The following is a 13,302-nucleotide window of genomic DNA, read 5'->3' as shown; positions in this document are numbered from 1 at the left end:
ACAAGTGTGTAGTCCTTCCAATGGAGGGCATCAAGGTGTGGATGCTCACCGAGGGCTGCTTCAGCCCTCGCACTGGCTCAGGATCACATTCTCCAGTGTTCTACATTCTTCAGACATCAAATTCAGAATTACCATGTCCAGATTTGCTTTTCCATGCCTTGGGGAGGGTAAAATGCTCATCATTTTCACTAGTTGGACTATATTCATCAAAAGGAGCCAGTTTTACATTGATGTCCATTGTAGCTTAAAATTGCAACGTTCATAAATACCACAAAAGAGCAGAGCCAAGAGCAGAGGGGAGATGATCTTTCAAGATAGAGGTAGAAATTTTAATGGAGCTGCCTGCAGGTGGCCTGGGGCACCTGGCTGAAGGTATGAGTGGGAGAATTCCCTGCGCTACAAGGCACTTTTGCATGGATTGGACAGAGCTAAGCCAAAGCACTGTTGACGAGCATGTCTCTACAGATGGAATAGCATGTGACTTCCTTTCTCCACTGAGAAAAACCACACACACCCACGAAGGAGACTTTGCTATGCCAGGGACCAGCTTCTTTCTGTATTTCCAGGTAATATTTACAGCTCTCCTGTGATAGTGAAAATGTGGGTGTTCTTATTTTATAGCTGAGGAAACTGAGTTTAACACAATTATGTAACTGCCAATGTCAGAAATCCAATGAGCAGCAGAGACGGGATGAATCTTCTTGACCTCACACCTGAGTGGTAAGAAGTACCATTTCAAGCTCCTTCAAGGTTACTGGAAGAAGTCACAGAATAAATATGAAATTATACTCAAGAACCAGAGAAAAGGCTAAACTTACATTTTGACAAGAGTTCACATTTTGTGAGTAGAATGAATAATTCAATGAACTTTTAAGGTAAAATATAAAAGAAATGTGTCACTTTGGGTGGGATATTTAATGCTGTGCCCTGAGTTCTGGAGAAATGTGACCCCTTTTCCTCCTGATGGATGACCTTGGGGAGGAACTTGAGGAGTGGTTCTGCCACTGTTGTCGTTGGCATTATATCTGTGCTCCATTTCTCTGAGTTCATCTTCCTGTCCCTGGTTCCTGCCAGAAATGGCAGATGACCAAAGAGTGATTTTCCTCTGACTGGCGCACTAGAACAAGCTTGATTTCTAGCCAACGACCGACACCTTGATGTCTGAGATAGTGGCCATACCAGAGTCTGACAGTGCCTGGACCGGGCTCAGTGGTCCCTTTTTCATAAGACCATCTCCTATTTCTTGGCCAGGAATGCAACGACAACCACAGTTAAGGCACTGAGCATCTGTATAGCACTGACAAAACAATCTCATTCATCCTCAATAGATGAGAGTGAAAAAAAAAAAAAAGAGGAGCAAAGAAACATTTGGGCAAACATTTGAAAAAGGGATTGTGAAGTGGGTGGAGGACCTCAGTGGCTAAGCCAGGTTGGGAGCAGGGAAAGTACGCCCAAAGTGGCTAACCTCTGGATCCTTTGCCAAGAGCCAGTCCCCAGAGTGCTGCCTGATGGACAGCGGCCTCGGGGGCTATGTACACACTGTGTGCTGCTAAGCCTCTCTTCAGTGCTGCAACCTGTCATCAGCTGTGTTTTCATTGAGAACTCAGTGATTGTGGGAAAGGCCAGTGAAAGGTTTGTGAACTGGTAAACACTTTTATGGGCAGATTCAGTTCTCAAGTTCAACCCAGAAGCAACAGAGTTTAAGCTGTAAAGATTCCTGAGTGTTTCCCCTTTTACAACCAGAAAGAACATGTTTTAATACTTAGGGCCCCAAACCACAGGCTTCAGGGGAGGAGGGAGCGGGAGGGGCATGCAGCTAGCATCAGAGTCCATGGCACTTCCTCTGGGAGCTGTGTGGGAGTGTCACTCCCTTTCCAGTGGGATACCTGGTATAAGCTAGTTTCTGAAGTTCAACGACAGCCCAGGAAGCATTTCTTTTAAATGAAGGGAGGGACTAAAGGTACCAAAATCAAGCCTGTAGGTGCTTCATGAAGTAGAATGGATTACAAATTAGAATAAATGACTTCTTAATTTGTTAGTATTTCAAATTACACTCAATAATACTTGTAATCCAATGCATTACTAAATGCTAAAGAAATGAATACATTGTCTCTTATCTGCAATGCTTGGGACCAGAAATGTATCAGATTTGGGAAATTATTATGTCTCTTATCTGCAATGCTTGGGACCAGAAATGTATCAGATTTGGGAAATTATTATTATTACTACTATTATTAGTTATTGTAATTTGAATATTCGCACAAACTTTTTTGTACTCTGAAAGTTTTGAATTTCAAAGCATTTCAGATTTCAGTTCTTCAGATTAGGGATGCTCCAGCTGAGTGAGAAAAAGTATTAAGTGGGTTTATATGGAAAGATGGATAGAGAAGCATATTTTAATTTCTTGGCAACTGGCTTGAGCCCAATATCACAAAAACCTGGGTCCAGGCAGGAGAACCATCTGAAACCAGAAAAAGCAGAAACCAAGGTGTCTCCAGGTATCTTCCTATGGAAATAGATGCTAAACTTTGACCTAGGTTTAAAAACAATGGGATGGTTATACTAGAGAGCTTAAGGCAGCATGGAGGAGTGTTTCATCTACTTTCTGTGATTACATTGAGGCAGAAAGATAAAATAGATTCTCCTTCAGATTTCCCACATCCCATTTCTGCTGAAGTATCCTAGATGGTGAATTCCTTTTATTCCCCACCCCCAACTCCCTTCTGACATTGGAGACTCAAGATCCAGCAGCTGTCAGGACTGTTTGGGTCTCTAGAGGACTATAAGGCTCCTGAGAGAAGAAAGTGGTTGGTGATGTCCCCAGGAAGACAGAGTTAGGACATCATTAAGCCAATCAAGAGGATCCCAAATGCTGAACAAACCAGACCTGTAGGCCCCAAAGTGACCATGCAGAGAGAAGTGATCTGGCCAAGAGATTCTTTATTGCTGGGTGGGAGAGGGAGAGAACCAAGAGAGCGAGAGAGAGGGGCAGAGGCTTAAATACCCCTCAGTGAGACTTGGCATGATCTGATTGGTTAGGATCTTATGGTTCATGCTGATTGGAGGTTGGGGCAGAAGGAGGATTCAAGCTAGACTTGAGGCAGGACCGTGACCCTGGGAAACAGAAGCTTAAGGGTGCAGTAAGAACCAAACCCTATCAGCGCCATTATTGCCAACATTCCTCCCTTTTTTGTTTGTTAAGGAAGGGGGGCATTGTGTTCACTCTGGCTTCTTCAAGCTGGCAAGGGGCAGCATAGGGGAAAGGAGGGTCAGTTGGCAAACAGCGTTGGGGTGGTGAGTCTCATGATGGCATACACCCAGGCTCCGAAAATGAAAATTTCCTCTTCCCTGAAGTTGATGAAGGTCCCTTGTAGCCATAGGTCGTAAAGAGTCTTGAGCCAATCCTCCAACCTCTGCACAGTGGGTATCAGCCAACTGTCCTCGTGTAGGGAGTTGAGGAATTGTAGCAGGCGTCCTGTAAGGGGGTCTTGATGTTTATAACCTGGTGGGGGCCCTCATAGCAGTCCTCTGGACAGTTTTGGAGAGGTTGATATCCCTGGAGGTACAACTGGTTAAATTTTTGATTAGCAAAAGCAGACATGCAGTATGATACAAGGGAGGAAGCTTAAGAGTAGGAGAGCAAGAACACAGGCATTAGGATGGGCATTGGCCAGGAGAACCACTGTGAAATGTTGTTCCCTAGACAATTTCAAGAGTCCTCCAATTCCCATCTCCATTTTTTAATTGTTTCTTGAGAGGTGCCGCCATTGGGGGAACCCATTGAGCTTGACAGCAGTGGATGTCATGAGAATGACCAGCTGAGGGCTGGTCCATCGAAGTCCCAATGGAGAGGGTAGAAGATCCTTTTTGGAGAACAAGATGCTCTGGTTTAACAGAAATTGTTATAGGGTGGGGCAGGATCTGGTTTGCATGCTCTCTGAGAAGTTCCCTGAGAAGGCAGGTAGTCAGCCAGAGGAGCAGAGTCTGTTGGAGGCAAGTTTTCTAAGAGAAATGGGTGACCATACATTATCTAAGACCCAAATAGGAATATTAGGAGGAGCATAAAAAGGTGTCTGCTTAGGGACTGCATATCTAGGGATCTAAATTCTGCAAAATCCTATAACTGCCAGGAAAGCTGTAAGCTGTCTTATGGTATGGGGGTTGGGAAATGGAAGATTGGGTTGATGCATTTATGACTCAGGGAGTGAGTCTGTCCCTTAAAGGCCACATCTAGGTAGATGACCTGTGGTAGGCAGGGGCTGTCAGGATTTAAATGTAACACTCTTGGATAAAAGAGAGCTTTAGCTCATTATTTTATATAAATTGACACTTTTAACTTTTTAAATGTTTGTTCCATATTTAGATAAAGTATAACATAACACTGTTACAAGGTAGTCATTTAAGACACATAAGCAAATATGTAAATGAACTCTGATTTAGTAGTACTTAAAGCTTGACAAGATCAGCAGAAAACACAAATAATTTCTTTGATAAAATCTTTCTCTGGAATGGTTTTTTGTAGATGTTACTCAGAGCAGAACAATATTAAGATAACCTTGTTATTTCATAGACATAGAGGATTTGATTTTAGTTTGACATGACCCTAAAAATCTTTTAGGCAACTCTTAGATTATATGCAACTTTAACTTTATCACACACCAAAGCTTTTATTATACACTTTTCAAACTTACTCAGACCTTCATACAACATACTAAACCCTTTGATGGTTTGTCCTTATCCTTCTTATTTGAAACAATCTTTAGGACAAACCCTTCTTTCCAAAATCCCTTCTCATCCAAAAAACCATTCCTTTTTCCTTTAACTTCTCAAAAAATACATTTATTACCTATCTATATCTTTTCCAGTTGTTTACTTTGTAACTTATATTTTAAAATTAACGTTTATAAGAATTTTAAATTTATTACAGGGGATGGAGCAACTAATTAGTAGCCCTAATTGTTTTTAGGAATAGGCATAAAGCCTCATCATCCCTCAGGCTTGAGGGGATATTGTTTTAGGTGTGGAAACTGTGAGGGATTTTTTAGTTTTATTTGAATAGGAAGGGCCATCCTAGCTCACCCTACACTCATCTCATCAGTCCACACGAATCTATTTGTTCCTGAAGGAGGAGGCAGCAGAGATAGCTGCCTGGGGGAGGAGAATTTGAGCTTTTAATTGAGATAGTAAATCCCGTCCCACCAGGGACACTGGAGTTTCAGGTACTATGAGGAAAGACTGACAGAAAAGGAGGTCTCCCCAAGAGCAGGCCAGAGGCCAGGTAAACTAGCGCTCTAGGGGCTGGCCAGATTTGCCCTGAACGATAACTTTTGTCATTGGACCGGGGACCAGGAGAAAAAGGTAAAACAGAGAAACGGGCTCCACTGTCTAGGAGGAAAATGACCTTTTGCTTTTCTGCCATTATGGCTCCTCAATATTGATGCCAAGAAGTGGAGTATGGACAGGAGGCTGGGACCCATCACCCATCAATCACCATAGGTGAGGTGGCACCTCACCTTCCATCTGGTGACTGGGGCACTTAGACCTCCAGTGGTTACCCTTGCAGAGGGCAGGGTCCCGGTTGGGGGCGGGGCTGTCTCCCAGGCTGTCCCCCCTTAAGCATTCTCTGCAGAAGTGCCCCTCCTGTCCACCACAGTAGCAAGTTCAGGATACAGGCCCCACTCGGGTGGGGCTCTCTCTGAGAGCAGCAATGAGGCCATGGTGTCTCTTATCTTTTCTCTCCTGTTAGTAAGGTCCCGGACATACAGACATAGCCATAAATACAGACATGGCTAGCTGTGTCACTTGGTCCAATGGCTTTTCCCTTCAGCCACACTCTGAGTTTTTTACGAATATCTGGGACTGACTGTTAGAAATTTATCTTTGAGGAGAACCTCTCTCACCTGTGACTGTAGTCCACCGTAGTACGCTTTCTGATAGCATTTTTTGATTTAGTAATGCTGGGGAACTGGACCCAGGGCTTTGCACATGCTGGGCAGACATTCTCCCATTGAGCTACTTCCTCAGTCCCAAATTTTATTATTATTATTATTATTATTTTTTACTTTGGCTGTACTAGGCTTGAACTCAGGACTTTATGCTTGTAAAGCTGCACTCTACTGCTTGAGCCATATAATCATTTCTGGGCTGAGTGGCCTGGGCCAGAACCTACTGCTTTTCTAATGAGATAAGAGTCTGGTCTAGAAGCGTAATATCCATTCATGTCAGTTGAAAGGTTTGGATCACAGAGATAAAGGCTTGAATGCATTTGTCTGGGCGTCAGTACAGCTGTTTAGATGTTTTTAAATTTCCCTTAGATCTGATAACTGGAAGGGGACATAAGACTTGCCCTCTTCCCACCATTGCCTGTTGAAGAGGGAAGCACTCATTAAGAGGTTCTGAGTGTTGGAGTGGCTTAGAAGGTAGAAATTTTTATAGGGGACCTCAGTTTACTTTTTTACTTTTATAGAAAAGGTCCAATTGGAGTATGGTATTGTAATTTAAGGAACCCTGTGACGGCCACTTCTCTTGGTCACCCAAGGCATACTGAGGCTGACCTCAGTACAAAGCTTCCAACATCTACCAGCCAGAAGACTGGAAGATGCAGGTCCCATCTAGAAAGAACAAAACGTTAGGATCCTGTCTTTTAGCTAACAGCAGGCAGCCTCTTTAATAAAGGCTACCTTCTTAACAAAGAAATCATTTGTAAAGTTAGAGAAGGGCATTCAGAGGTCATTTCAGGCCTATAACAGTGCCATACGGGACAACTGGTGTTAATATTTGGAGGGAAAAATTTATGTTGAGGCCAAAGGTATAGAAAATTCTAAGTGAGAAGTTTAGAGACCACAGTAATGTCTATTTTGTTATTTCTGGAACTATAACCTTGAGCTAACAATTGGCTTACAAGGGTCTGATGCCCTGAGGTGTGAGATGGGGCTAGGAGCAGGACTTGTGCAAGGCGCCACTCCCTCCACGCACACCTGGGACAAGTGACCCTGACTGCCTGAGCCTGATCCTGCGGCCTGTCGCCCCTCCCCCCTTCCTGTGTACTCTGTGTGTGTTTAATCTAGGGGAATTGGCGGCGGGCTGCAGCCATTGCCATGTGTGGCTGGCAGCCCAGGATTTACTGGGTCCTCTCTATGGATTTTCTTAGCTATGGCAGGCATTTTTGCTGTGTCCAGAAGCCGGCATTCTGTGTACAGCTGTGCCTGTTTGCTTTCCCTCCTCCCCTTGTCGGGGTGGAGTTACAGCGTGAGTGTGGCAGATGCAGTTTTTTGTAAGCACTTTTTGTAAAGCAGCTGAATTAAAGTTACTTTAGACTGAGAGGTCTGGTAAACTAGTTGGAATAACTTAAGTCATAAGGTACCAGGCCACAAGTTTTCATGGGAGGCAGGGTCCCAGTAAGCCCAGGGAGGAGAAGGCAGACAGAGACAAAGGACACATGGTGAGACCATGGAGGAGGCAGAAAAGGTGTGTTGACATCTTAGGTAAGGGAGGGGAAGGCAGAGCCTGGAGGCATGACACACGCTTATGGGATTAGCCATCACCTGTGTCTCTAGGTTGCTCCCATTGATTGGTACTGGCACACTTTCAGCAAAATGAAACCTCCACTCTCTGGTCGCTGTCTCAGGAAAAAGGGACATTAGATGGGGTGAGGGGGAAGAGAAGCAGTCGTCAGATGCCATAATCAAACAGGACTCCACCAATGTAGCATGAGGTGTACCCAAATAAATCCGGGGCTTGGTCTCAGCCCACAGGAAGGGAGCATGAGCTCTGAGCTCTCCCAGAGCTGGAACTGCCTTGAGGCCAGAATTGGCAAGGAGTGGCTTGCTTAACTCCATGATGGGGAAAGTTTTTCAGGAAGATAGGAGGAGATAGGTATGGTAAGCAGTGCAAGAAGTCTGTTTACATAGGGAAGGAGGAGGTTTTGGAGAGGAATTGGCTGATTTAGAAACTGGTTTACAGGCTGATAGAATCTGCACAGGGGAACAGAAAGTACAGAGGGAGAGTTTGAGGGCAACAAATACATGTTTAGGTTTGCAAGTGGTGCAGAGAGCTGGATTTAGACAGAGGTGTGAAAAGTTTGGGCATGTGGAATCTCTCCCCATCATCCAGATTGCTCACAGTAGTTATATGTCCCGTAAAAGGTTGGGATCTAAAGACCCAAAAAGGGGCCAGTGACTTTGGTTGTCAAAAGGATAAGTGGGCCACATTTGAGTGCAAAAGCAGATCAGATTTTTTGGTTTTATATCTGGGGTCAAACCCAAGGTGTCCAAATTATTGAGGAGGCATCTCAGTGGGGAGTCAGATGGCAAAGAGAACGTAGTGGCCCCCATTGTGGGACCCAGCCCCGGAGGGCTATAATGGGAGGATATTATGAATTGTGGGGCATCCCTGCGTGACTCAAATACCTGAGAACAGCACAAGGCGTGTGAGAATCAGTCATCACTGAGTTGTAGTGGCATGCAAGGCCAAAGGGCCTGGGGCTATGGGTCACCTGGCACCAGGCTTTTTGATGAGGGGTCTCTGAGACCCATGACAAAATAGACCCAAGCCGGATGAGAGGGAAGGGAACCCCCCTATCATCTGAGCCCCAGAGATAGCCAAACAGGGGAAATGCTCTAAATCCCAGAGACACCGAAGGGAGAGACCGCAAAGGGAGCCCAAGAAGGGTATGTGGACTCACCAAAGAATGTCCGGTGTTGGATGCGAGCGAGGGCGATCGGGAGGATGAGTCCTGGCCAGTCACGTCCTCAGGGTGGTCGTGGGGTGAGTTGGAATCGGGGTCCCACCAGGATTAGTGGGGAGACCCCATCCAAATCATGGCACCAAATGTAGGCCCCAAAGTGACCATGCAGAGAGGAGTGATCTGGCCAAGAGATTCTTTATTGCCGGGTGGGAGAGGGAGAGAGAGCCAAGAGAGAGGGGGAGAGAAGGACAGGGGCTTAAATACCCTCAGTGAGACTCAGCATGATCTGATTGGTTAAGATCTTATGGTTCATGCTGATTGGAGGTTGGGGCAGAAGGAGAATTCAAGCTAGACTTGAGGCAGGACCGTGACTCTGGAAAACAGAAGCTTAAGGGTGCAGTAAGAACTGAAACCCATTGGCGTTATTATTGCCAACAAGATCTATCACCTGACAAACTTGGTCATGATCCTAGTCACATGCTTCCCATTCCCATGGAGCTCCGGAAAACTACATGTGCACTTTTTTATTTGAAAAAATTTATTTATCTATTTGCTATTTATTAAAAAAAAAAACAACTTGGTTGGATTGAGAGATGAATCAGAAATCTGTGAAGCACATCTGGGTGTCCCTGTGAGGGTCTGTCTCAACAAACTGAGAAGGAAAGCCCTCCACTCCATGTGGGTAAATATACCCCTGCCACTAATGGTGCTGTCTCAGGGAACTCTCATGGGCCAGTGAACTTTACTTTTCCAGTAAAAGGCACTTTTTTTGCCTCTGTTTTTCAACCCTTTGAAAATACAAAGCCCATTCTTAGCTCAAAGGTCTGTAAGTCTAGGCATGGGTTCTGGTTCTGTAGCTTCAGATCTTTGTCAGGCATCAGATCTTTGTCAGGCATGCAGCACACCTGGGAAGGGCACCAATAGTCAAGTCACCCGTTGGGATTCTGTCACTTATTTGGGGCATATCAAATTTTTCTTAATTAAAAAGAAAATCAAATGTCTTCTAAAATACAAGAACCTTTTACTTTGTCTTTTAAAATTATCATTATACTTATAGCAACTTAGAATAAGAAAACCATACTCCCTGTCAAATTCAAATAATAGCAGTGTGTAAAATAATTTCTCCCTGTATGGCACCAGTCACAAGGTCAAGCTTTGTATTCCGTCCATGTCTCTTCAAACATCTTCCTTGCCTTAAAAAATTAATATATACACATGGGCATCCTTTTTACAAAAGTGGGATCATATACAAATTATTCTGTATCTTGTATTTTTAAGTGTAAGAATGTATGCTAGGTGTCTCCTTAAACAATACATATAGATTAATCTCATTTAAAAAATGTTGGCAGAGGAAACGCTAAATATGCTGAAAAAGCCCTCTGCTGATGGACATGTAATTTTCTAAAGAAAAAAAAAACACAAAAGAATAAAAGGAATCATTCATGTGTTATTTCTGATTGGCTTGGGGACAGTTGTCTATTTTTTTGGAAAATAAGAAAGTAATTTCAAATAAATATTAATCCCCAATGACTAGAATTTAATTGATTTGAGGTATGGTCTGAGTTTCTAAATTTTTTTAGGTCTCCTGAGGGAGAGTATGCAGAATTTGGACATTAAAAATTGGGAATAAACTGTAGTTTAGAAAACACTGTCTAGATTTAGGGAGGCTACAAGGAGATGGAGGCTCTACTTCCACTGGGTAGGGCTGTAATTTGTCACATGCTTCCAAGAAGCAATATGACAGACTTTGTTAAAATGTATTAAAAGTCAGAAGGAACACACCTTCTGCCACCTTGAATAATGCATCTTAGAGAAATAAAAATAGCACACAAAGATATATATGAAAGGATGTTTATTGGGGCATTGCTTAACAGTAAACAGAGCAAAACAAGTGCAGAAAAAAGACACAGATTGCTTCAACTAGCATTAGGTGCCCGGGTCTAGCCATACAGTGACAAATACACAGAGACAGAGGAATAAGCAGTGGTGGGGGAGGGGAGGACTTGGGAAAGTAGGTCAAAAGATGCAAAATAGCAGACATGTAAGGGGAGCAATAGCTAAAGTTCAAATCAAAACTAAAGTCAAGAAGATTGTATTGCACTAGGGATTTTTGTTTTAAAAAGTGGATTTTAGCTGCTCCTGTCACACAAAAAGTAACTGCGTGGGATGACAGCTGTGGAATCTGCTTCACTGTAGTATAACCATTTTATGCTCTCCATGTGTCCTATAACATCGTGCTATAAATCTCAAACATGCACACAAAAATAGATACTGAGATATCGAACACAATGAAGAGGAATGCATGTATACTAATGTAACTACATAATATTGATAAGCCATGGGATAGAGAAAATAGTCCCAGTTTTTAAAAGCATATGTGTATGTTGTTTGAATGAGAAAGTCAAAAGGCACAGAAAGGTAACAAAATTGGAAGATGATCAAGACAGATAGGAAACCCTTCACTTTTCTTTAGAAAATGAGAGTTTTATAACTAAAATATATCACTTTTTTCTAATAATTAGTTTTTAAAATTGACACATACCTAATACAGACACAGAGAAATGGTGTTTGTACTAATATGCATTAAAACTTACACTGATTAATATATGAATGCTAGCATATTAATAATTATCATACATCTACTGCATATTTATGGTATTTGTAACACAACTTGTAGTCAAAATGTTGGGTCTGAATACCTAAGGCAGATGAGTGAGTATCCCATTCCTTCCCCAGAGAGCAATAGCATTCCTGCATCTGAGGAAATGAAGGCCTGCATTCCTGCATCCTAAAGAAGAGATACAGAGATATAGATCTGCCACAAGGCTGGTGGGCAAAATGCTCTCAAGATTGTTTCCTTTCCCCAATAAATGTGCTAACCAAACCAGTTCACTTAAGAAAGCCCTTGAAATGCAAGGCCAATGAGAAAACCCTCCAACAGAGTTAAAACATCCATAAATACCCCAGCCTTTACCTGAGCAGGGAGTTACTGGCTTCTGGGCTCCGCTGCAGTACCTTAGCTGTAGCCTTTTCTTTCTCTCTAATAAATCTTACTTTGTATACTGGCTTTGGCTCATCATTCAGCTGCTACACTAGCCAGTTCTCTGGCCTGTGAAGGCAAGGACCCTTGACCCCGACCTGCAACACTTCGTCACTGGCACGTAACAAGAGGAAGAAGTTAGAGGGCCCTTGGATGAGGTAGGACGTGGCTTAGAAGCCCAGCCTGGAGCCTAAGTAGGATCAGGCTCAGGAAACCACTGGGTACTCTCATTCCTGAAGTCTGAACATTTATACTTGGGAAGGTGTGACAGGTGGTATGAGGTGGGCTTGGGTGGGTTCCTGCCCAAAAATGTGGTTTAGGACTGGGAGTGGCTGCCTGGGACTGCTGCCTATGCTGGAGGATGCTTAGTGACTTCACCTTGTGAACCCAACAACTGAATCAAGACTGTGCCTGATCCAGAGTGCCTCTGTGACAAAATCTTCAGCAGGGTGATTTCAGGCCCACCTGTGGCATAAGACACTCTCACTTGCTTCACAGTTTATAAGGACTTTGACATAATCATGGTTTCAAATTTAGTTATGTTCTCACACCTGTAGTAAGCAACAGGTCAAACAATTTGCAAGGCTGATTCATTTTCCACAACCCCATGTTTTAGGAATTAGACCCAGTACCACCCAGCTTCCTCAGCTTCAGGTGAAATGTTCCTTGTGGGTCAGCCTGTGTTGCAGTGAACTTCTCTGTTTTATCAACCATTCTCTTCTTTTCAGCTACCTTTGCCTGTGGCTTCAGGAGGTCGCTCAGCAGAGATTCCAGTGTGGAGAGAAGAGTATGAGAAGCTAATGAGAACTTGACATAAGCACAGCTATGTCAAATAATCTGCAGGCTGAGTTGGCACAGCCCCAGCCACAGAAGGGGGTGAGGGCAAAACGCAGCAGAGCTGCTATTCCTACATTCAGAGAGTAGTGATCACAATTTCCTCCTGTTCCTGAAAACTACAATGTCATACTCCCTCTCCCCAGGACTGTTGCTCTAACTCCTTCTTTGCCACTGTATATAATAACCTTACTGGAGGTGGACGAGGCTGTTGTGTGTCTCCATCCGAGCACCCAGCCCATCTGACCCCAGCTTTCTGCATGTTTGTCTTCTGTTTTTTGTCCTTTCTTGATCTCCCATCACTCCCAGTTAGGTTTCTAGGACAAGGATTCCAGAACTGTGTTCTATTCACCATCTTCCTGTTCATCAGCACAAGGGGCCTCCCCCAATGTAGGATTTCCTATGAATTCCTGTAGACATTGTACAACTCTGAGGGAGTGGTCAGTGAGAAGGCAGAAGTGGAGGGTAACAGTTACTCCTTTCCAGTTTCATTCTCTCTAGATTGCTCTAAGTACATCAACCTGCTAGAGTTGTCACAATGACTAGTTAAATTTAACACTACAATGACCACCCAGTGAAAGACCACCTCTTATCTCCTGAATTGACTCCTTCATGCTGTGTTTGACAAGCAGAAAACTGCCTTCAGGCTTATAAACTACTTTGTCTGCCTCTGTGTCCACAGACCAACCAGCTTGATCTTCAAAAACTCATCCTGCTATAACATAAACCAGGTAATGAAGAA

The sequence above is a fragment of the Castor canadensis genome, chromosome 1, assembly GCF_047511655.1.
Source record: "Castor canadensis chromosome 1, mCasCan1.hap1v2, whole genome shotgun sequence".
Classification (NCBI taxonomy): Eukaryota; Metazoa; Chordata; class Mammalia; order Rodentia; family Castoridae; genus Castor; species Castor canadensis.
Note: the sequence above shows the minus strand (reverse complement) of the source record.